Source organism: Alnus glutinosa, chromosome 11 (genome assembly GCF_958979055.1).
Source record: "Alnus glutinosa chromosome 11, dhAlnGlut1.1, whole genome shotgun sequence".
Classification (NCBI taxonomy): Eukaryota; Viridiplantae; Streptophyta; class Magnoliopsida; order Fagales; family Betulaceae; genus Alnus; species Alnus glutinosa.
The window spans coordinates 11,870,381-11,896,382 of NC_084896.1; the positions used below are offsets into that span (position 1 = coordinate 11,870,381).

The following is a 26,002-nucleotide window of genomic DNA, read 5'->3' on the forward strand; positions in this document are numbered from 1 at the left end:
TCAAGCAAAGGATCAAAGAAGCTTATTTTCTTTATCCATCAAAATGGCGTGTTTCAGTTTCAACAACATCCATTGCTTTGCATTAGAGTAAAAAGTAAGCAACATGAACTGCAAGAAGCAAAGAAGCATAATCACAGTTCAAAAAGGAAAGGATATCTACGTGGAGGATGATTGGTTAAGTAAACGCCGTGAAGAATAACAGAGCATAATACAAGAAAGGTTGTCATATATGTATTGAAGGAACGTGCATGTCTCCTTTCTATCTTGTCTTCTGCTCGGCAAATGGTAACAAATAAGGATGAATAGCGCAGAGAGTGCAGTATATGGCAGAATCAGTTTGTCACAACATAGTAGAGGGAACATAGAGAACAAGGCATTAAGTGTAATCCATTTAAGTAGAAAAGGCTATTCCAGTGCAAAAAGGCTTGCAGGCAGGGGAGGCAACAAAATTGACTTCTCATGCACTGCAAATTAAAACATCAGCCAGCAATGCAGATAACTGTTACATACTCACTATGGAAAAATAAATTCGAGCAAAGAATGTTAAAATAGAGTGAAAGACACATATATTTTGACCTACCTTGGAATGAGAACATATAGAATGAGAATGCACTATTCAGCAGTCCATAAAGGAAACCTTGGCTGCTTGGCGCCCGTATCTGCTGAACCATTGAAGGCAGACAAGTCGAAATAGTTGCACCCTGGCTAAAAAGCTTCAGCGATTCTGTGGTGAACATTCTCTTCCATTCTATAAGAACTGAAGTGGCGCACCAAAAGTTAGCCACATAATCCTCGTATATTCCTCTCTCAAAAGGAGCGAGGCAAGCGAGAACCTGGACATTCACCAAGCTCAAGTAAATCATAAATATTTGGTGTCCAAAATTGACTCAGAGAAGAATTTCTGTTGAGCACTTCATGTATTCTATAGCGCGTAGTTCATGTTCTCAGCGCATAAATATCTATATAAAAAAAAGTTACTTCGAACGTACTTTTGCCAATGGCCTATGGACCCAATGACATCTCCCACTTTAACCAAGGGATGCAGGTTAATGTCAAGAGTTGAATCCAATATGGGGTGTAATGTTTTGTTTACCTGTACTTTTCAATTTAATGGTCTAATCCTAGTGTTGGTCCCCCACCTAAAGTGGTGTTGGGAGGGATGGTTTACATACATTTCTACCCGACTACCCCTCAGATATTCTTTGCATGAAACGGCCACTCTCAAGACTTCAATCGATGCACTTAAGCTTGATAGTCCAAGTGTTTACTATTGCACTAGAAAATAACCCCCAAAATTCCACTTCAGAAGATGGAAATATGACTTCAAAACACTTCAACCACTTAAAATGACTTTTTCAATAACCCTTTAGACCCGTACTTGTTCTGCTTTTCACAAAAATTAACCAACATGATGAGGACATTGACATGAAAATTGGTGTCTTGTCCAATATGGAAAGTCCTTGTTATATATGATCTGAAATCCTTGAGTATAGATTGCTCCTTTTTCTTCTAGTAGGTCAGAATTGCTCAAACTTGTCAAGCAGGATCGATGAATGGTGTTGGGGAAATTATTATTCCCCAAAGCTCGAGCAAGCCCATGACCGAATTAGTGGGCTCAGTCGGTTCAACCAGCCCAAAGCGAGGCCCATGAAGACCTGGTTGTCAATATTCACCATGGTCTCAGGACATCGTTGTCGCGGGGATATGAGAAGAACATGCGGAATGTCCATATTCAGTTGGTCCTGAGGGCGGCTTTCTTGGAATCACCACAAGGTAATATGGATGAGAACATGCTGAAATGTTCTCATCCTAATATTACGGCTGTGACTTATGGGATAAAATTTGGTTGATAATCCCTAGAGAGGCTCAGAAGGACTCTATCCTGGATTTCTCGGGATAAGCCCTTATCTCACAAGACATGGAAAAAGGGACCGGCCTATTTGAATTCAGCTGAAAGGGGGGTCCTACCCGAACTGGACTCTTCCAGAGATGAGACCTAATCCCATGCAGTCTGGGATTAGAATCCTAATTGAATTGCTACTCCAGGTATTAAAAATCTATGATCTCTCTGATATAAAAGTGCTCTCAATACTCTATGAAAATTGTCTATTAGAATTTAAGGTTAAATACATTTTTGCCTCATGAGGTTTCAAGTTTTATTTTTTGCTCACTATGCTTCATTTTTTTTTTTAAAATTTTAAATTTTAAATTTTTTTATCACAGATGGTACTTGGGTTATGAGAAAAGACGGAAATCGTACCTCCATAAAAAACTAACGGTTTTCTACGTCAGCAACACGTGACACAATATAAAACGCGACACCTGTCCTTAGATGCCACGTAAGTTGCCACTTCAGCTTTGACGTGGCTGCCACATTTTTTTTTTTTTTTTAAGGCTTTAAAAAATTAAAGGGTTAAATATTCTATTAGTACTTGAGTTTTAGGCTTCTTTAAATTTAGTACATGAATTTTCATTTGTTTTATAGGTGGTACCTGAGTTATGGGTAAAAATCCATTTGATACCTCTGTTACATTTTTCGTCCAAATATTAACGGCCCGCCACATGTCAACCGCTGAGGTTGACACGTGGCACTGTATATATAAAATTTAAAAATTAATTAAAAATAATAAAATTGGAAAAAAAAAAGAAAAAAGAAAAAAGAAAAAAAGAAAAAAGTAGAAGAAGAGGGGTGGCTGAGCCACCATCCTTGGCCACCTCGGCCACCCCATGATAGAAAATAAAATAAAATTTGATGGGTTTTGGCATTTGGGGGTGGCCGAACCATCCTCATGGCCCATGGGGGTGGTTTGACCAACCCTCCAAATTTTTTTGATGGGTTTTGGCCCTGAGGGCAGTTGAACCACCTCTATGGCCCATGTGGGTGGTTCAGCCAACCCCTTGGCTGGTCTGGGGTGGCCGAACCACCCCTATGGTGGCCAAGGGGGTCTATTCTTTTTCTCTTTTTTTTTTTTTTTTTCTTTTTTTTTTTCTTTTTTTTTTTTTTTTCCAATTTTTATTTATTTATTATTTTAAATTAATTTTTAAATATTTTTATATGATGCCAATGGTTGACACGTAGCAGACCGTTAATATTTGGACGGGAAATGTAACAGAGGTACCAAATGAGTTTTTACTCCTAATTTAGGTACTACCTATTGAATAAATGAAAATTCAAGTACTAAATTTAAAAAAGCCTAAAACTCAAGTACTAATAGGGTATTTAACCAAAAAAAAAAAAAAGGAAAAAGAAAAAGAAAAAAAAATGTGAGGGTGGCTGAGCCCCCCCTTTGGGCTTCTTGGTGGAAAAGTTTTGGGGTAGTCGAACCATCCCCATCCAAAACCCCCTTGGGGATGGCTCGGCAGAACTACCCCCAAGAGCCAAAACCCTTAATTTTATTTTTTATTTTTTTATTTTTTTTTTCACTTTGACCTTTGGGGGTGGCTGAACCACCCTCATGAGCACGGGGGTGGTCGATCCACCCTCCGGCCAAATGGGATGGCCCTCTTGGGGGTGGTTTCGGCCACCCCAATTTTGGCCCTTGGAGGTGGCCGAACCACCCCCATGGCCCTTGGGGGTGGTCAGCCACCCTATCTTGTCCATGATTTTATTTATTTATTTATTTTTTAAACATATGGTAGCCATGTCAACGCTGATGTGACGACTTAGGTGGCATCTGGGGACAAGTGTCGCAATTTTAAGTGTGTTACATGTCGATGACGTGGCAATCTGTTTGTTTTGAACGAAAAATTGGACGGAGATACCATCTTCGTCGTCATCAAAGCAATGCCTCAAGTTCGTAAACTCGAGATTCAAGGCACCACTTGATGACACCTCGAGTGACGCGGTCCGAAAAGCGTGCTTGTCATCATGATTTCTGAAAAGTGGCGGCAGCTATCAAACACACGATTTGAGGAAGAATTTCAAAATTATGGTAATAATTATTAATTCTCTTAAACTCATATTTCGAATAAGAGAATTGGGGGTAACTGTTGGGGAAACTATTATTCCCCAAAGCCAGAGCAAGCCTATGACCGAATTAGTGGCCCAACTGGTTCAATTGGCCCAAAGTGAGGCCCATGAAGATCGGGTCGGTCACCATGGTCCTGGGACATCGTTGTCTCAGGGATATGAGAACATGCAGAATATCCATATTCAGTTGGTCCCAGAGACGGCTTTCTTGAGATCACCACGTGGTGATATGTATGAGAACATGCTGAAATATTCTCATCCTATTATTACGGCCAGGACTTATAGGATAAGATTTGGTTGATAATCTTTAGAGAGGTGCAGAAGGACTGTCCCGGATTTCCCGGGATAAGCCCTTATCTCACAAGACATGGATAAGAGACCTATTTGAATTTAGCTGAAGGGGGGTCCTACCTGAACTGGACTCTTCCAGAGATAAGACTTAATCCCATGTAGTCTGGGATTAGAATCCTAATTGAATTGTAATCAGAGTACTCAAATATTTTAGAATTGTGCGCCTATAAATAGGCTACTACCCCATGTATTAAAATTCTCTGATCTCTTTGATATAAAAGCGCTCTCAATACTCCCTGAAATTGTCTAGTAGAATTTAACTTAGGCATCGGAGTGGGACCCTGTCGGCACATCTGACAAGCTGTTTACTATTTTGCAGATCTTGGTAAAAGTGAATCAAAATGCAACACGTTACTAAACCGAAAACTGTACCAACAAATGGGATATATAAATACGATGTCCTGAATGTTGACAAATTCAGTTCTCCTTTTGTTGTATGTATCAGTATAGCAAGATATAAAAGGGCAAGACAAAGATTTATAGCATAAAAACAGAAAGGATGGATAGCCATTTAATCTATGTACTAGACCATGATCCTAGTAAAGAAGTACCACAAAGAACTATGGAGTTAAGTTATTGCAAAATTCCATGGAGTGGAGATATGGCCACCAAACAAGTGCAAATATTCCCAAGACCACAAGGCCCAGTTTCGATACTTCAAAAAGAGGATTTTGGCGCCCAAGACATTTACCATTTTACCCAAGAGATGGCTGAAAAATGCACGTGCAAAATATGCAGTCATCTGTAGCAAACCACAATCAAACATACCCGGAAGACAAATCAGCTGGCAGGAGTGAAGTACAACAACCTTTCACATATATGTTTGCTACCCTTCCTACCTACAGGTGGAGAATAGCGAGGTCCCCACTTTTATTGGACTAAATATACGCAAAACGAAGCCATTTAGTGTTTTCATATGAAACAAAATGAATTCTAGGAAAATACAATTCATTGATAAAAGCAACATTTACCGGATCACAAATTGATTATTCGTTGTGTTTCCCTCTTGGCATTTTAGTATTTCTTAGAACATCAAGGCATACTCCCTAACAAGATTGACATGGTCTCATTCTCAAACAATATAGAAAATAAAATCCCTTTGCTCAACTCAACACTCAAGGGATTATTTCCTGGGATCGCTAAAGCACATAAACAGAGAACAAACTGTTATAAGGGTACATGCATGTGAACATCCACCAGAAAATGATTTCTTTTTCAGCGTTCCATTTCAAAAAATTGTGTGCATCAGAAGCCACAGAAAACAGAAGGAGCCCTTCCCCTTTACTTTTTATGCGAAGCTCAGATGTACCTTTGTAAATTTGACAAAATAGGCAACTTGTAGTCATTTTAAGTAATAGATCATGATGCAAGGTAATTTGAATTAGAAGCACTTGTTTGTGGTTGAGAGCAAGACTGAACAAGAAACAAGCTAATAGCTCTTTGCTTGAGAGAACAGCAGCAACAGCTCCAACAGTAAGGCCCAAACTGATACAATTGTACTGACAGAATAAATACGGATGAGAAATCAAACATTAGCAACTGATACTAAGTGCCTTCAAAGTTCTAAAAGGTGGAAAAAAGCATCGGAAAATTCAATTGGAACCTGAAAATGACCATGATCTATTAGCATCAGACATGGATTCAGTAACATGACTGCAATGTGCCATGCTATGTTAGTTTTACGGCCATGTGGGCGACCAGTACAGTACATGATGTGCAAATTTTAATACTCGCAAGCGCACAAATCGTTTGCAATATAGTGTGTGCAAGTGTGAGGTCGAATCCACATGAAATTGTGTTGCGAAAATTAATCTCTATTTAAACTAATCCTATTTTAATCTAGTTCCAAATTTAGGACTTTTTAACTAAAAAAACCATAAACTCAATAAATCAAAGGATGAAGTTCTAACGTTCAAGAATCCACACCTATCAAATCATAGCAATATATTCTCATGCTCATCTATACCGATTTGAAGTTCTCACCATACAAATCTTAGATATGCTCTACTTTGCTTCAAAAATCGTTTGAATAATTCAATGAATCCGTTCTTTACACAAATCACAAAAGATACCTGGTGTTTTCCAAATCATCCATTGTATCCATTCAAAGAACAAATCACAATGGATACATAGTTTTTCACTAAATCATCAAATGTACACCCGTTGAACGAAACACAATGAATACCCAACGTTTTGATAAATAAAACCCAAGCAATCAATTAAATGAGACAACCTCAAATCATCATTTGTATCCGAAAATCATAAGAGATACCCAAAAATCATCTCAATAATCGAATGGAAGTAGAACAATTAGAAATAAAAAAAACCAATAAAATCAAATAGCATAAACTAGCATGAAAATATTGTTGCTCTTCAATGGTGAGGTTTCATTCTCAACCTTAGTTGAGAGTTTAGCTACACCTGATAAAAAAATAAAATAAAACTTAAACCTTGAATTGAAAACATAAATATTAAAAGACTTACAAAAGAAAATGTTGCAAGAAAATGGAAGTTGAAGTCTGCCGCCTATGTACAAAAGAGGCTCACGCCTCCACCCCACACCTTTTACGACAGAAAATAAAACATATATATATATATAGACTAAGTCCCTGGGGTGTTTCGGTTCTGTTAGGTAAAGGCCAGAAAATTTCTCCACAAATTGCCCCCGCACCACATGTCTTGTATCCCTGGCGCCGCTCTCTCGTACGTTGTGGTCTTACAAGGGAAACGTGCGTGTCCTGTTTGGTGCTGCGATCCTGGAGCTGCCAGATATGGAGGGAAAGGAGAAAATTCGGCGCTTCTCTTTCCATGTTTTCTCTCTGCCAGATTTGGAAATAAATCATCTCGGTGCTCCAGTTCACTTCTTGGGTCTCGGTGCTTGCCAAGTCAAGTGGCATTCAAGGCAAGAATCACTTGCAAAATGCAAGCTATAATAGGAGCATATCATGACATGCAGCTGCCTTGCCAGTTCTGGAGAAGCACGTTCGAGTGTAGGTGCTGCTCTTTAAGGAAAATAAACCCGTGTCTCTTGGTCCTATTCTGGAAATTGAGTGTCTCCTTTTTGCTGACAGTTGTGCATGGCCCGCATGGGTACGTTGTATCAGAATCTAGAGATTCAAATGAAAGATAAGGAAGAAGAGAAGAAAAGAACTAGAGAGAAAGAGTTTGAGATTGTAGAAATGAATATATGAATTGATTAACTTGGTTTCGAATACAAAGACTTCTATATTTATACAAGAATTGAACTAATAATAAGATTACACGTGGATAACAAATGAACTAACTAAGCGAACTACTTAACAGCTTAAACAGAAACTGTTTATTATCTAATAGGCCCCCTCAAGATGAATGTGATGAATGGAATAAATCAAGAACATTCATCTTGGATAGCAGCCCTTGAAAAACTGGTCGGTGGAGAGCTTTTGTCATGAGGTTTGCAATTTGATGAGCAGATTTCACATGAAGAGTCCGGATGATGCCTTGGTCAATCTTTTCCCGGACAATATGACAGTCTAATTCGATGTGTTTCGCACGCTCGTGGTATACGGGGTTGGCTGCAATGTGAATAGCATCCTGACTATAACCAAAAAACCAAAGATGCATCAGAGTGGGGAAGCTGCAAATCTCGAAGAAGAGCAAGGAGCCAAGTGATCTCAAATGTGACAGCAGCCATAGATCTGTACTCGGCTTCAGCAGATGACCTGGAGACGGTATACTGCTTCTTAGACTTCCATGACACCAAAGAGTCTCCAAGGAACACACAAAATCCAGTAACTGTACGACGAGTGTCAGGACAACCCACCCAATCCGAATCATAGAAAGCTGTTAGCTTGAGATCAGAATCAGATGGGAAGAAAACACTCTGTCCAGGAGAAGACTTCAAGTATCTAAGTACTCGAGAAGCAGTGTCCATATGTGGCTTTCGGGGAGAATCCATAAATTGACTCAACATCTGAACATAAAAGGACAAATCAGGTCTAGTGATAGTTAATTAAGTAAACTAATCGACCAACCGATCGTCTATAGCTTGAAGGATCAGATAATAATTCACCATCGGACCTAGACAGCTTAATGTTAGGATCCATGGAAAATAAAACTGGTTTAACACCCAAAACACCAGAATCTTCTAGGATGTCCAGTGCATACTTGCGTTGTGAAACAACAATACCTTTATCACTACGAGCAACCTCCAATCCAAGGAAATATTTGAGAGGACCAAGATCCTTAAGACTGAAAACACTATTAAGATATACAGTAAGATCCGAAACTGCAGAAACATCATTGCTTGCGATGACAATGTCATCAACATACACAAGCAAAGCTATGAAAGAAGAACCCTGTGATCTACTAAATAAAGAGTAATCAACCTTGGATTGAATGAATCCATGAGAAATCAAAGTAGAAGAAAACTTGGCAAACCATTGCCTAGATGCTTGCTTAAGCCCATACAAAGATTTCTGTAACTTACACACTTTGTTAGCATCCTTGCTGTCAAATCCGGGAGGAAGAGTCATAAAATGTCTTCTTCCAAATCACCATGGAGAAAGGCATTATTAACGTCCAGCTGATGCAAATGCCATTTCTTAGATGCAGCAAGTGCTAAAAGACACCGAACAGTGGTAAGTTTTGCAACAGGAGAAAAAGTATCACTATAATCTAAGCCTTCACATTGGGTGTATTATTTGGCTACCAACCTAGCCTTATATCGTTCTACCTCACCATTAGCATTAAGTTTTACCTTATAAACCCATTTGCATCCAATAGGACGGAGGGAGATCAGTAAGGAGCCAAGTATTGTTGGCCTCAAGTGTATGGATTTCAACTGCCATTGCTCCACGCCAGTGAGAATATTTCACAGCTTGGTGACAAAACTTAGGTTCAAAGTGAGTTGAAACAGATAGACAAAAATGTTTATTGGAATTAGAAAGAGAGTTGTAATCAAGAACATACGAGAGATCATATTGTTTACCTGAAAATGATCTTGTAGAACGAGTTGGAACTTGAGGTTGAGCAGCAAAGTTACAATGATAATTTTGTAAGTATCCAGGTGGATGATGAAGTCTAGTGGATTTCTGATAGGAGTGAATGAACTTGAAGGTGGAATAATGGGTTCAGGAGCAGAATTCGAATTGGAAGAATCAAAAGACTCAGGTGAATACCCATCAGAATGAGAAGAATCAGAAATAGGTTTTGGAATACCAAGACATCCATCAGAATTGAAAGTAGTAAGTGTGGAAGCAAAGGGAAAAACAGTCTCATGAGAAACAACATCACGAAACACAAAAACAGATTTGGTTACTAAATCAAACAGTTTGTAACCTTTTGAATTAGGAGGATATCCAATGAAAACACATGGTTTAGCACGGGCATTAAATTTTGACCGATAACGAGTAAGTGTGGAAGAGTAACATAAGCAACCAAACACTTTTATATGATAAGAAGGAGGTTTAGAAAACAGTAAATGATAAGGAGATTTGTTAGAAAGATTTGGAGTAGGGATCCGATTCATGATATGAGCTGCAATTAACACACAATCACCCCAAAAATTTAAAGGTAAATGCGATTGAAATCTTAAGGCATGGGCAACATTAAGAAGATGTTGATGTTTTCTCTCCACAACAGAATTTTGTTGTGGAGTCTCAACACAACTCAGTTGATGAGAAATTCGTTCAGAAGAGTAAAAATCAGTCATAGAAAATTCATGACCATGATCAGACTGAATGATTTTAATTCTGACTTGAAATTGAGTTTTGATGAGTTGATAAAAAGCTTGAACAAAGAACGAACTTGAGACTTTAATTGTAACAAATAAATCCAAGTAAAATGACTAAAGTCATCAACTATTGTAAGAAAATATGAACTTCCATTTATTAACAAAACCGAGAAAGATCCCCAAATATCTACATGAATTATTTCAAAAATGGAAGCAGAAACAGAGGTACTTATTGGAAAGCTAAGCCGACGTTGTCGAGCTAAGGGACAAACAGTACAAACATCATTGTTTTTACAAGGAATATTAGGAAGAAACTCATATAGCAAAGACATGCGTGATTGAGACAAATGTCCCAATCAGAAATGCCAAATATCTGATGAAACATCTTTGACATTATTGGAAACTAAAACAAAAATAAAAGGGGATACAGGAGCGAAGATAGAACCCCTGGATAATTGCAGGAGATGAAATAATCCACCATGCTCTCTACCGAGTCCAATCGTCCTCCAAGTGTGCAAGTTTTGTATAAAACAGAAACCATCAAGAAATATAAGGCAACAATTGATATTCTTGATCAATTTACTAGCAGAAATGAGATTAAAAGAGAATGAAGGGACACAAAGAACATTTGTAAGAGTTAAATGTTCAAAAATTTGAATGGTACCAATATGTGTAACCTCAGCAAAGTCACCATTTGGAAGTTTAACACGATGAGAAACAAGGGCAGTAATTGATGTAAAAAGGGAAACAGAGCATACCATGTGATCGGTAGCTCCTGTGTCTATGATCTAAGTATTATTAACATAACTCCAATAACAACTACAACTCAAGACTCCAAATCCACTTATGAGTCTTGTGCGGCACTACATAATCCAAAGACTATTGAGTTGAGGTCTAATCCTATCCGGAGTCCTAATATGAAGATAGAGTTCTAATTTGAAGAGAGAGTTCTAAGATAAATTGTATTCTAGTTATTTGAGAGCTAAAGAAGTCCTAGATCAATTATGTATAGGAGTCCTTGTTTATGTTTATCTCTTGTAATACTCCTATATATATATTCAATGAAAGCTCATCTATAGAGCACGGTTTTACAGCCTAATACATTAGTTCTATCATGGTATCAGAGCCATATCACCGACTAACGTCGTGATCCATGGCTTCCGACTCCGAATCCTCTACCACATCGGCAGCTTCTCATGCTTCACAGCATCCCCCACCACCCGCCCAGCCCTCTGTTATTTTTTCAGTCCCAAATATGAATCATAACCTCAGCATCAAACTTACCAAAGGTAACTTCATGGCCTGGCGAATTCAGATTCTTGCGTATATCAAAGGCCAAGACGCTTATGGCTTCCTTGATGGTTCTTCTCTTCCTCCTGCCCAGACGATTCCAAATCCAAGCACTGCTGCTGGAGCACCCGCCACCATCGTCAACCCAGACTTCCTCGCCTAGAATCAACGGGATCAGATGATCCTTAGTATTTTAATTTCTACACTGTCCGAGCCCTATGTTGTCCATGCAGTCGGCTCTCCCTCGGCTTCCTATCTCTGGAACACGCTGCTCACCATGTTTGCTTCTCAGGCCCGTGCTCGGGTCATGCAAATTTACTTCCAGCTCGCAACGGTCAAGAAAGGCACCAACTCGATCACCGAATATTTTCAGACTATAAAGACGTTGAGTGATACTCTTGCTGCCGCCAGACAGCCTCTCAACGATTTTGAGAGTGTTTCTTTTCTTCTCAAAGGGCTCGGCTCCGAATACGATCCATTTGTGACTTCGGTCACAACCAGAGTCGACCCACTGTCCATTGATGAACTTTATGGCCACCTCCTTGCTCACGAGATGTGACTGGAACAACAAATTCCGAGCATTGATGTTCACCCACCCGTTGCGAACATCACCACCCGCACGTCCAACTTTCGTGGTCGAGGTTTCCGTGGTCGTGGCGGCCGATCCTCCAACCGGGGACGTGGATCTTTCAACAACAGAGGACGCGGTTCCTGTTTCTCCACGGATCCAGCCTCTTTTTGACCTATCTGCCAAATTTGTGGCAAGCCCGGACATACAACAATCTGTTGCTTCTACCAACAGGACCAATCTGAGTCGTCTCAACCGCCCGAGCCGTACCAGTCGTCCAATCCCCAAGGTTATTACTCCGCACCTACCTTGCCAGCTGAAGAATTGTGGTATCCTGACACTGGTGCAACTCACCATCTCACTGGCCACCTTGAGAATCTCAACTTAGCACAAGAGGAGTATCACGGCCAGGACCAAATCCGCATAGGGGATGGAACAGGTTTGAATATTTCTCATACTGGCACTGCTTCTCTTCCTTTGTCTCGTCGTAAGTTCAACTTACAGCAAATTCTTCATGTCCTCTCTATTTGTAAAAATCTTCTATCTGTTAGAAAATTTGCCCTTGACAATTCTGTTTTCTTTGAATTTCACGCCTCTTATTTTTTGATCAAGGACAAACACACTGGGCTCCTCCTTCATCACGGGCACCTTAAAGATGGCCTTTATCAGTTGCTTCCGTCTTCCTCTAGTTCGTCATCATCAATAAATCAAGCTCTTGTTGGTGAACGCACCACTCCGGTCTCCTGGCACAAGTGCTTAGGTCATCCCGCTTTTCGCATTGTCCATCGTGTCCTATCTCAGTTTAAGCTTCCTGTTATTTCCAATAAGGCTGATCCGTTTTGCTCAGCTTGTGCTCAAGCAAAGGGACATCAATTGCCATTTTATCCCTCTATTTCTAAAGTTTGTAAGCCCTTACAATTAATTCATTCCGATGTATGGGGACCATCCCCAACTATTTCAGTTAATGGAAATCGATATTATGTTTCGTTCATTGATGTTTTCACTAGATATACATGGGTTTTCCCTATTCAAGCAAAATCTGATGTCATGTCCACCTTTCTTAAATTTCAAGTCATGGTTGAACGTCTCCTTAATCATAAAATTATAAGTTTTCAATCTGACTGGGGTGATGAGTATCGTAACCTTCATACATATTTTCAATCTGTTGGTATTACTCATCGTCTCTCTTGTCCTCATACACATCAACAACAGGGATGTGTTGAACGTAAACACAGGCATCTTATTGATACCACCTTGGCATTGCTCGCTGACAGTCATCTTCCTCAAAAATTCTAGGATGAAGCTTGTCTTACATCATGCTATCTCATAAATCGCATGCCAACTCCAGTGTTACTAAATCAATCTCCCTTTGAAAAACTTTTTCATACAACACCCAACTACACTTTCCTCAAAATCTTTGGGTGTGCTTGCTATCCAAATCTTTGTCCCTATAATTCTCACAAATTTTCTCCTCGCTCAAAGGAGTGCGTTTTTCTCGGGTATAGTCAACATCACAAAGGTTATAAATGTCTCCATCTAGAATCTGACCGGATGTACATCTCTAGAGATGTCATCTTTCATGAAGACCGGTTCCCCTTTTCCAAGGGCTCTCCTCTTCCTGAATCTTCCAGTGTCTCCCTTTCTGTTGTGCTTCCTCCATCCTTGTTTCCTCCTCCTTCTACCACTATATGTCCCCCGGACTCTCCTTCTATTTTATCTTCTCCCTCCCAGTCCTCCCCTGCTATTTCCAATAACTCTTCAGCAGTTTCCAGTATGCCTTGTTCTACTTCCTCTGCAGATCAGCCTCCTGCTCGAGTACACTCTATGAGAACTAGGTCAATGAACAACATTGTGCAGCCACGACAACTCACAGATGGTAGAATTCGGTATCCAGCTCCTCATGCTCTCATGGCAGCAGCTTCTCCTACCAATATTGAACCAACCTGCTACTCCAATGCTGCCCCTATTCCAGAATGGCGACAAGCTATGCAAACCGAGTTCAATGCACTTCTTCAAAATCAGACCTGGTCACTTGTTCCTCCTCATCCTTCTCAAAACATTGTGGGATGCAAGTGGGTGTTTAAGCTTAAAAGAAAGGCTGATGGTTCTATTGAAAGACATAAAGCTCGTCTTGTTGCAAAGGGTTTTCATCAACAGGTCGGGGTGGATTATGGAGAAACCTACAGCCCAGTAGTGAAGCCTACCACGATCCGGACAGTCCTATCTCTTGCTTATTCTGCTGGCTGGTCCATGAAACAGATTGATATCCAAAATGCTTTTCTCCATGGGCTTTTTTCGGAAGATGTTTATATGGTGCAACCACCAGGCTTTGTTCACTCTACCTTCCCTAAACATGTTTGCAAGCTTCAAAAGGCAATCTATGGCCTCAAACAGGCTCCAAGAGCCTGGTTTTCAAGACTTAGTGACAAGCTCCTTCAACTTGGTTTTGTGGGTTCTAAAGCTGACACTTCTCTTTTTATTTATCGCACCAAGACTCTTACTATGTATCTTCTTATCTATGTTGATGATATCATCATCTCTGCGTCAGATCCAGCAGCCATTACCGAACTTTTACAGCTTCTTAGTGCAGATTTTGTTGTAAAAGACTTGGGCGATCTTCATTATTTTCTCGGTGTGGAGGTGATCAAGCTCAATTTGGGTCTTCTACTTTCACAACATCGTTATATCATGGACCTCTTGAAGAAAACAAATATGTATGAAGCAAAACCGATCACCTCTCCAATGGCTTCTTCATCAGCTCTCTCGGCTTTTACAGGTGATCCAATGGAAAATCCATCACTCTACCGTAGTACAGTTGGATCCTTACAGTATCTCTCTCTCACTCGGCCAGATCTCAGTTATGCAGTCAACCGTGTGTGCCAATTCATGTATCGGCCTCTCAAACCTCATTGGCAAGCGGTTAAAAGAATTCTTCGATACTTGAAACATACGGTTTCTCATGGTCTCCTTCTTCATCACAATTCTTCTAATACTTTACAAGCGTATTCCGATGCGGACTGGGCTGGATGTCCCGATGATCGTCACTCTATAGGTGCCTATTGTGTTTATCTAGGTTCCAATTTAATTTCTTGGAGCTCCTGCAAATAACAGACTGTTTCACGATCATCTACTGAGGCCAAATATAAAGCTGTTGCCAACACTACAGCCGAGCTACTTTGGATTTGTGCACTTCTTAAAGAACTTGGAATCACTCACTCAACTCCACAAACTCTTTGGTGTGACAATATTGGAGCCACTTACATGTCGGTTAATCCGATTTTTCATGCTCGCACGAAACATGTGGAAATTGATTTCCACTTTGTCCGTGACCGTGTGGCTGATAAATCTTTAGTTGTTCGTTTTGTTCCTACTTCGGATCAGATTGCAGATGTCCTTACAAAGCCACTAGTTTCTGCCAAGTTTCTTCACTTTTGTTACAAGCTCAACGTGCGATCTCCCCCATTGATCTTGAAGGAGGGTATTAACACAACTCCAATAACAACTACAACTCAAGACTCCAAATCCACTTATGAGTCCTTGTTTATGTTTATCTCTTGTAATACTCCTAAATATATTCAATGAAAGCTCATCTATAGAGCACAGTTTTACAGCCTAATATATTAGTTCTATCAAGTATGATGAAAGGATTGAAGTTTAACATGTGCAGAACATGAAAAAATAGAATACTTCTTATCTAAAGGAAAAGAAGTATAAGAAGTAGTATTGATGTTACCTGCCATATTTGAGAAGATATGGTCTTGAGGAGGAGCAAATGTGGAAAAGGATGAGCTGATGCAGATGATTTGGCCTTTAGACAACATAGCAATCGAATCATGAGTAAGTGAAGAAGAAGCACACAGTTCTCGTTGTCTTTCTTCTTGGATCACCAAAGAAAGAACTTTATTAATAGGAGGCAAACAGATCAGCTAACAGAATCTGACCGTGAACATTGGCAAAATACTCATGCAATCCCATAAGGAAATGAAAAACATATTCCTAATGGTGATGATCAACCAAAACTTTCGAACCACCACAAGTACAATTAGAAATTGGGCGAAAACTCAATAGTTCATCCCAAAGGCCCTTGAGCTGAGTGTAATAAGCACTCACATAATTACTTCTTTGTGTAAGAGATGAAATCCTCTTTTGTAATTGAAAAATCCTAGGACCATTACTTTGAGAAAATCTTTCTTGCAAATCAGACCACATAGCGGAAGTAGAATCAACAAAAATCACACTATTCACAATTTCAGGAGAAATGGAATTCAAGATCCAAGATAATATCATTGTATTGCAGCGTGTCCAAACATGAAACGATGTATCAGTAGAAGATGGTTTAGGAATAGTACTGTCGATGAATCCGAGCTTATTCTTGGCAGTTAGAGCCATTTCCATGGATCGCCGCCATGTGCTGTAGTTATCGCTGTTTAAGGTTTGAGAAACCAGCACTGCACCAGGACTATCGACTTGGTGAAGAAAAAAGGGGCTCAAGAAATTTTCATTGGAAAGAGAACCAGAGTTAGTAGAGGAATCACTCATTGTTGAGTGCTCTGATACCGTATCAGAATCTAGAGATTTAGATGAAAGATAAGGAAGAAGAGAAGAGAGTTTGAGATTGTGGAAATGAATATCTGAATTGATTAACTTGGTTTCGAATACAAAGACTTCTGTATTTATACAAGAATTGAACTAATAATAAGATTACACGTGGATAAAAAACGAACTAACTAAGCCAACTACTTAACAGCTTAAACAGAAACTGTTTATTATCTAATACGTTGCGCCAGTATGGAAAGAAGTCGTGCGTTCCTCTGGAATGGAAAGAATCGGTGCTGTAACAAACTCACGCACAGCTGCTGCCCAGATATGGAAAACGTGTGCTGCTTCCTTTTGGTGAGAATCACGCACGCCAATCCTGGGATTTTCGGTGTTGGTGCTGTTCTTTCCTTTGAAAAAAAAACCTTAAGTGCTGCCTGGAATGGAAATAATCACGTCCTCTTAGAGCATTCCCAATGGTTTATGTATTTTTCAATCTAGAATAGCTAATCAAAATCTATTTTATCTAGTTTAGCTAATGAATTTTAAATGCACTATACATCCGATTATTTATTCTTAACTCTATATTATTTTTTTATTATTTTTAATTTATTTATTTCATTATAGTATTTTTTTTCACGTGGGTCCCGCTTTATAACTCCACTACTTTGCACACTTTCTCTTAAATCTCCACTATAAAGGAAGAAAAAAAAAAAAGAACGTGGAGTGGTGGAGGGAAAAAGGAAAAAAGCAAAGCTAAAAAAGTGGAGATAAAGAATAAAAAAAATAGATAAGTGAATAATATAACTCTACATGTAGAGTTCTACTATTTATGGAATTAAGGAAAATCTATTATAAAGTTAGAATACATAAGCTGATGGAGTCTCTTTTTAACACTTTTATTATCTATTCTAACTTAAAGTTACAAATAGATAATTCATTGGGAGTGCTCTTACTGCCTGGTCTGCTCTTTGTGCATGATTTTGGGTGCTGCCAAGTATAGAGGGAGTCGTGTGCTGCCAGGTCTCTTGTATGGAGATCGAGAACAATCCGGTGCTTCTTAAGGAAAGAAAACCGTGTTCCATCTGCTGCTTTATTTGGAAACAACCTGTGCGTTCAATGCCAGGTTTGGAAAGAATATGTGCTGATCCGATGCTTTAGTTCACGTGCATGGCTGGGTCTTGGCTTGGAAAGATTATGTGTCTTGTATCACTCACGCTCCAGCTGCTGCTTCAATGCATAGGAAAAATCTCGTGCCAGTTTATGGAAAGAATGAGCTGGAGAATCTGCTGTTCGGTGCGTGTCTGCTGGGTGTAATCCATTCCACGTGCACGTTGAGAAAAATAAGAGAAGAGTTGGTGCTCTTTTGCTTGGTTTTAAAAATCTGCATAAACCTCACGCACTTCGTGGGAAAGCGAGTCAAACTGAAAAGGTTTTCCCTTTTTCTGTAATTTTACTTAAAAATCATAATTTTTCTTCGATAGCGGGCAAAACACTAGTACATTAGAACTAACTATAAACATTAAAAAATAATAAAATTAAAAATTAATAAATATAAATTAAGGAATCAAAATATATAATATTTAGAGCTTATCAATACAAAACAATTAAATAGAAAACTGCAGGAAAGAACGCCGGTGCATCAGATGAAAGAACTATCCACCTCATGAGAAGTTTTCTGCAGTAAAAAAAGCAAAGAAAACGATTTTTGGGGACGGTCAGCACCATCTTTATGCTAAAAAATTTAATTTTAATTAAAAAGTTGTCTCTAATGTTACAATAAAGACAATTTTTTAATTAAAATTAAACTTTTTATTTAAAAGAGGCTGGGGACGGTAAACGTCCCCCGTATATTATGCCTCAAAAAGCATAGACAGCAGTGGGAAACTCAAACGTATCATTACCGCTCATCAAGAAAATGGAAATTGAAGTATATAAAAAGGAAAATCAGTTACTGGAAAAGAATCCCAGATAATACAAACCTAAGATAAGACTCGTGGCCTCGAGAAGTGAAAAGAGAAACTGCTTCAGGATGGAAGAATCTGAGAAGTAGACCGTGGACATAACTCTGGTAAGCAGTAAGGGGAGGATAGTCAAGTTCCCAGTAGCTGTGATCATTGGTTGTACTGTTACGATACCATTCCTTGGGTGGCAAATTAAGGGTGATCTCCATCCAATGCCTCTGTGACTCAAAGTCCCCATACTTGGGAGGATTTCCTGCACCGGAATAAGGATGAAGGGATACGGCCACTCGCACCAAAAATGCAAACACTGCAATGCACAGGAATGAGGCCGCAATTCCCCTGTGAACAACCTCCTCCTTGTCCTCCATCACCTTCCTTCCGCTCTGTTAAAATAACTAGAGAATATAGGAAAGAACTGAATATTTTATTTCTGTGTGTTGTAACTGTGTACAGAAGGGCCTATTTATAGTTAAATAGGGCCAGGTAAACTAGGAAATACAATTAGAGAATTAATGGACAATATTACAAAATCAAATCAAACCTATACAAGGAAATACGTAACGGTAATTCTGATAATTACAAAATATTAGGGAATTACGGTGAGTATCAGAATATATTCTGAATATATTCAGAATATATTCTAACATCCCCCCTCAAACTCAAGGTGGTAATGTAGAAGCCAACTTGAGTTTGGAAACAAGAGCACGGAAGCGTCCAGGTGGATGTGCTTTGGTAAACACATCAGCCAACTGATCAGCGGAAGCAATAGGACAAAGATGAAGAGTTCCCTGCAAAAGATGATGGCGCACAAAATGACAGTCTATCTCAATGTGTTTAGTGCGCTCATGAAAAACATCGTTATGCGCAATCTGAATCGCACTTCGGTTGTCACAGAATATAGGAGAGCTAGAAGTCTGAGAAGCACCCATATCATGGAGGAGCCATCGTAGCCAAAGGAGCTCAGAAGCGGTGTCAGCAAGGGCACGATACTCAGCTTCAGTACTAGAGCGGGCAACAACAGACTGTTTCTTGCTACGCCAAGAGATGAGGGAATCGCCGAGAAGAAAACAATAACCAGTTGTGGAACGACGATCGGTAGGGTCACCTGCCCAGTCAGCATCTGAATACACATGTAAGTCTAATGATGAGTGAGAAGAGAAATGCAAACCATGAAACAATGTGCCCTTTACGTAGCGAAGTATGCGAAGAACAGCAGCATAGTGAACAGAGCGAGGTGCGGTCATGAACTGACTGACAAGATGAACTGCATAGGCAAGATCTGGTCTCGTGACAGTAAGGTAGATAAGGCTCCCAACTAATTGTCTATAGAGAGTGGCATCTGGGAGTAACTCACCATCAGTGGCGCGAAGCTTGACATTCGTCTCGAGAGGACTATCAACAAGCTTACAATCAGAAAGGCCAGCCCGTGAGATGAGATCAGAAGCATACTTAGCTTGAGAAAGATAGTAACCATCTGAATCTGAAGAAACCTCCAACCCAAGAAAGTAGCCAAGGGAGCCCAAATCCTTCATCTCAAATTGCTGGCTTAAAAACTGTTGAAGGTCACGAATGCCAGCAACATCATCTCCGGTAATAATCATATCATCCACATACAGCAAAAGGAGAATAAGACCAGCATCAGAGCGCCGAATAAAAAGTGCAGAATCATAAGAGCTAGAAACAAACCCAATCTGTGCGATAGTAGAGCTGAATTTGGCAAACCAAGCACGTGGAGCCTGTTTTAACCCATATAATGCACGGCGAAGTCTGCAAACTTTGTGTGGTGGACGAGTGTATCCAGGAGGAGGCTGCATATAAACTTCTTCACTAAGATCCCCATTGAGAAATGCATTTTTCACGTCCATCTGAAAAAGGTCCCAACGACGCACAGAGGCAACAGCAATAAGGGATCGTACAGAGGTAAGCCGAGCCACTGGTGCAAAAGTCTCCTCATAATCAATACCATACTCCTGGTTGAACCCCTTTGCCACAAGACGTGCCTTGTATCGCTCAACAGATCCATCAGATTTTGTCTTAATCTTATAAACCCACTTACACCCAACAACGGTTTTCCCCGGAGGTAAATCAACTAAGTCCCAAGTATGAGTTTTGGTAAGGGCAGTAAGTTCTTCAGACATAGCTTGCTGCCAAAGAGGATCAGTACTAGCCTCACGAAAGGAGTGAGGTTCGTGTAAAGTAGCAATGGCAGAGTAACAATGATAATCATGAAGATGAGAAGGAAGAGCTTTTACCCGAGTAGAACGACGAGGGCTAGAAAGTTCAGGCTCAGGAGGAGTAGTAGATGGATCAACAGGCGGGTCAGGGGCATTGGAGCCGTCCGTCAAAGAGTCGTCTGGAGAGCTTGTCATCCCTGCATCAAGATCAGTAGAGTCGGGGAACAAATTAAAAGAGACATCAGTGAAGATAGGGGAGGAACAAGGTGGACTAGGAGAAAAAGACTCCATATCACTAAAGAGCCTATGTTCCCAAAACGTGACATGACGGGAAATACGAAGACGCTTAGCAATGGGATCATAACAACGATATCCTTTATGTTCTATGCCATAACCAAGAAAACAACAGATACAAGAACGAGGTTCTAATTTAGTACGTTCATGGGGTTGAAGAAGGACGAAACAAACACAACCAAAGACTCGTAGGGATTGATAATCAGGAGGAGAACCATACAAGAGTTCATAAGGAGACTTATTGAAAGTAGTGGGAGATGGAACCCTATTGATAGTGTAAACAGCAGTAAGCGCAACCTCTACCCAAAAATGTTCAGGGATAGAAGCTGAAAGTAGCAATGCCCGAACTGTGTCTAAGATGTGTCTATGTTTGCGTTCAGCGCGACCATTCTGTTGAGAAGTACCCGGACAGGAACGATGGGAAAGAGTGCCATTTTGTTTGAGAGTGGCAAGGAAGGAAGATTCAAGATACTCCATGGCATTATCAGAACGAAAAATTTTTATGTTTCGAGAAAACTGAGTTTGGACCATTTTCTGAAATTCAAAATAAATTTTGGGAAGTTCAGAACGGTTTTGTAAAAGATAAAGCCATGTGTATCGAGAATAGTCATCCACAAATATCACAAAATAACGAGATCCTCCCATGGTGGGAGTAGGTGCAGGGCCCCAAACATCAGAATGTACTAAATCAAAAGGAGCAGAAGAAACAGAATCACTATTATTAAAAGGTAAAGCACTTTGCTTTCCAAGTTGACATGCAACACAATCAAAAGACTCAAACTCAACAGACCTTAGCTGACCACTAGTAGCTAAAGAACGAACACGAGAAACAGACGCATGTCCCAAACGAGAATGCCATAAACTGAGAGTGGTGGATGATGACCGAGATGGAGTAGCAGCAGACACGGTGCGAGGAAGATGAAGAGATGAAAGCTCAAACATACGTCCAATCTTACGGGCGGTCCCAATTAGCTGTCCCGTCTGCGAATCCTGCAGATCACAACCTCGTTTAGAAAAATGTAATTCTAAGTCAAGTTCACAAAGTTGACCCACAGACAAAAGATTTAGTGAAAGATGAGGAACTAAGTATGTATCAGACACAGACAATTGTTTAGTGGAAACAGACCCAATATGACTGACATTTAGGTGTGAGCCATTGGCAGTGTAAATGCTAGGAGGATCAGTTAAAACGGATTTAGAGGAAAAGATGGAAGAGTCTGGTGTCATGTGATTGCAGCAAGCAGAGTCAAGAAACCAAGAAGAATTACCTGATGTGGTGGACATTGCTGTATGGAGATTAGACTTAGATAAAACCTGATGAACAATAGCCTCAATATCTGATGGGGAAAGAGTGCTAGGTTGGGGTACAGTATTGGTGTGAGACATATCTGATGTATCAGTATGAGTGACCGCAGCAGCCTTATGACTAGGAGCCCTGTAATTTCCTCGAGAAAGCCTTGCTCTACACTCATTGATCCTGTGGCCAAATTTATGACAATAGTGACATTGTATTTTCTTAGTATATGAAGAAGATCCAACAGGATTGGAACCAGAAGCACGTGTATCGTGTGGAGCAGTGGCCATGACCATCTCAGAGGTGTGCAGTTTCATAGTAGAGAATCGGGTTTCTTCTGAAATGAGTTCACTAAGAGCACCTTCCAAGGATGGCAATGGTGAGCGATGGAGAAGAGAAGCTCGAGTATTTTCAAATTCATCACGAATTGCTGTTAAGAACTCGACAAGGCGCATGCTATCGCGAAAAGCGATATACCGAGATGCATCAACTGGATTGACCCATTCTAGCTCACAAAGAGACATTTGATTCCAAAGATAAGTCATTTGGGAATAAAATTCAACAATACTCTGACCTGGTTCTTGGCGCATGCGATTGAGCTTGGTGACGATCTGAAAGCTCTGAGCAAGGTTGGCAGCATTGTAACGGTGGGCTAACATGTCCCAAACATCCTTGGCATTGTCAAGGCTACCAAAAGTCATGCTAATCGAGACTGTACATGTGTTGGAGAACCAAGAAATAATCCTGTGATGAATACTTTGCCATGCTCGGATGCGGCTAGAGGTCGTATCAGCAGGTTCTTCTTTAGCAGCAACAGGCTTAGATTCTTCGCCAGATACATATTCCCAAAGACAATGTCCTTTAAGCCACCTACTCATAGATTGAGCCCATGCGGGGTAATTGGAGCCATCAAGAATGATTGGAATAGGTTGGGTAATATCTTTGGTATTGGGGAGAGTGATAGTAGAAGATGAGGCCATTGGAAGATTTTTTTTTTTTTTTTTTTTTTTTTTTTTTTTTTTTTTTGAGAAATAAAGCGGCTAGGATCGGGTGTGGTAGGGTGCAGGGAAGTTACCGTGTACTGCAGGGGCTCAAATCTGGTGCGGCAGTGACCACGGTAAGACCGTATACTGCAGCTCAACTGGCTGGGGCTGGGATCTGGTGCGGCAGCGACCACGGTAAGACCGTGTACTGCAGCTCAACTGGCTGGAACAGGCTGGACCGGCGCGTGGCGGCGCGTCTGAGGTGGCAGAGGCGCGTGCTGGAGGCAGCGAGGCAGATCGGCAGCCTCCGATCTGGTGGTGGTGTCCGCTTTTGGAAACGGCTGACAGGACGGCGCGTGGTGGCCGGCAACGGCGCGTGGGAGCGCTTGACAAGACACAGAAACTTCGGGTGGCGCGTGGGAGCGCGTGGAGCACAGGAACGACGATCTGAAAACACCAGATTGTAGATCGAAGAATTTAGAACTTGTTGGTATAATTTTTATACCAAAACAAGTTCGAAAAAGTCTTCAAATCGTACAAAGATCGTACGGTTTTCCTATTCCTCTAGACAAGACCAAAACTTGGCTCTGATACCATGTTAAAATAACTAGAGAATATAGGAAAGAACTGAATATTTTATTTCTGTGTGTTGTAACTGTGTACAGAAGGGCCTATTTATAGTTAAATAGGGCCAGGTAAACTAGGAAATACAATTAGAGAATTAATGGACAATATTACAAAATCAAATCAAACCTATACAAGGAAATACGTAACGGTAATTCTGATAATTACAAAATATTAGGGAATTACGGTGAGTATCAGAATATATTCTGAATATATTCAGAATATATTCTAACACGCTCTTCTTCTCCATCTCTCTTACACCACAATTCTACCGTTTCTTCAGTAGTCTGTATAAAAATAAGCCACCGGAAAGATATCAATGTGAGAACTGGACTCCCAGATTCAGTGAATTTGTTCATAACTTACAAAATCAGAAGGAAGCAAGCTGCGAAGCCATTTTTCCAACCCCAAGCTTTACAGAAGAAACAGAAAATGAAGAATTTGAAAATAAACGAATTTTGAGTTCATCCAATCCAATCAGCAGAATTTAGGGCATAATTTCCAACCCAAGTAAAATCCAACAACCCCATGAATTAATGGGAAAAATCTAGTCAAAAATCAAGAAATCAAGGCATAAGTAAATGAAATTGGAAATAGCACAATTACGTGATTTATAGAAATGGCGAACAAGAAGAACAGGAAAATGATATGAAACAAATAACAATTGAACAAAATGAAGAGCAGAGGGCAGAGCAAAACCTCGATCTACTCTCTCACGGATTTGTTGCTTCCATTCACTACACCAATTGCTGCAGCTGAACTTTGAGTCCAATTGGTCCAACTGGTTATACAATTTTGTATATGAGCCTATGGGCCGGCCGCCCTGTTTTATTATGATGAAGAACATTTTCTCTCTCTCTCTCGTAGAAAAAATCAAATTTAATTTATTTTTTGTTTTTTGCAATTTTAATTTAATCTTCAAACTTTTCATTTTAACAATTAAATTTTAGATTTTATCCTAATTTCAAATAATCATTTTCGTCAACTATTATCTAATTAATTAATTAACAGCGTACCGCATCAAGTCGACACGTGTCAACTACATATTTCATGTCATCTTAGCTGCCATAGGCGATTCTAAGATTGACTAAGCATTGGTTGATTTATGGGCTAATATCAATCTATTACCATAATCGGTTTATGAACAGTTGGATCTCGATGAATTAAAGCCTACCAAAGTTATTTTTCAACTTGCCGACCAATCTGTTCGTATACCGAGAGTGATAGTAGAAGATATGTTAGTGCAAATTGATCATTTCTATTTTCCTATGTATTTCATTGTTTTGGACACACAGCCTATTACACAATCTAACACCTACATTCCTATTATTTTGGAACGACCATTCCTAACTACTTCTAATACTTTGACTAATTATAGGAATGAAATCATGAAGCTTACATTTGAAAATATGACCATTGAGCTGAACATTTTCAACATTTGCAAGCAACCTACTATTGATGATGAGCATGAGGAAGTCCATGAGGTAAACATGATCCGAAGTTGGGTGGAAGGTAAATTGGCTCATTCTATATTGTCTAATCCTATAGAAGCATGTTTGCTAAATCCTAACAATGATAATATAGAATTGAACATGGACTAATGGGTGGAGGCCATGTTTTGAGGAATTACCTACACCTAGTAAACCTCTTCCATTTATTATCCAAGCACCAACACTTGACCTAAAGCCTTTGTCTTCTAAGCTAAAATATGCTTACTTAGGTCAAGATGAGACTTTGCCTGTTGTGATATCTGCTCATTTGTATGCAACCCAAGAGAGTAAATTGTTGAATGTACTAATAGAGCACAAAGGAGTCATAGGTTGGACCATAGCTGACATCAAAGCGATTGGTCCCTCCATTTGCACACATAGAATCCACCTAGAGGAGGAAGTAAGACCCTATCGTGAATCGCAATGTAGGTTGAATCGCAACATGAAAGAGGTGGTAAGGGTTGAAGTTTTAAAGTTGTTGAATGCATATATTATTTACTCTATAGCTGATAGCAGATGAGTAAGTTCCACTTAGGTTGTACCTAAAAAAACCAGCATCACTATAGTCAAGAATGCAAAAGATGAGTTGATTTCTACTAGAGTGCCTACTAGTTGGAGAATGTGCATTAACTATAGGAAATTGAATTCTGTCACTAGGAAAGACCCCTTTACCTTGCATTTTATTGATCAAATGTTTGGAAGGTTAACTGGTCACAAGTACTATTGTTTCTTAGATGGGTATTCTAGGCAC

General features: G+C 39.9%; 1 pseudogene; it reads right to left on the reverse strand.

Moving 5' to 3' along the window:
- Nucleotides 1–12: 12 nt before the first annotated feature.
- LOC133882805 (probable dolichyl pyrophosphate Man9GlcNAc2 alpha-1,3-glucosyltransferase) lies at nucleotides 13–24,281 on the reverse strand (annotated as a pseudogene).
- Between the last annotated feature and the right edge of the window lie 1,721 nt (nucleotides 24,282–26,002).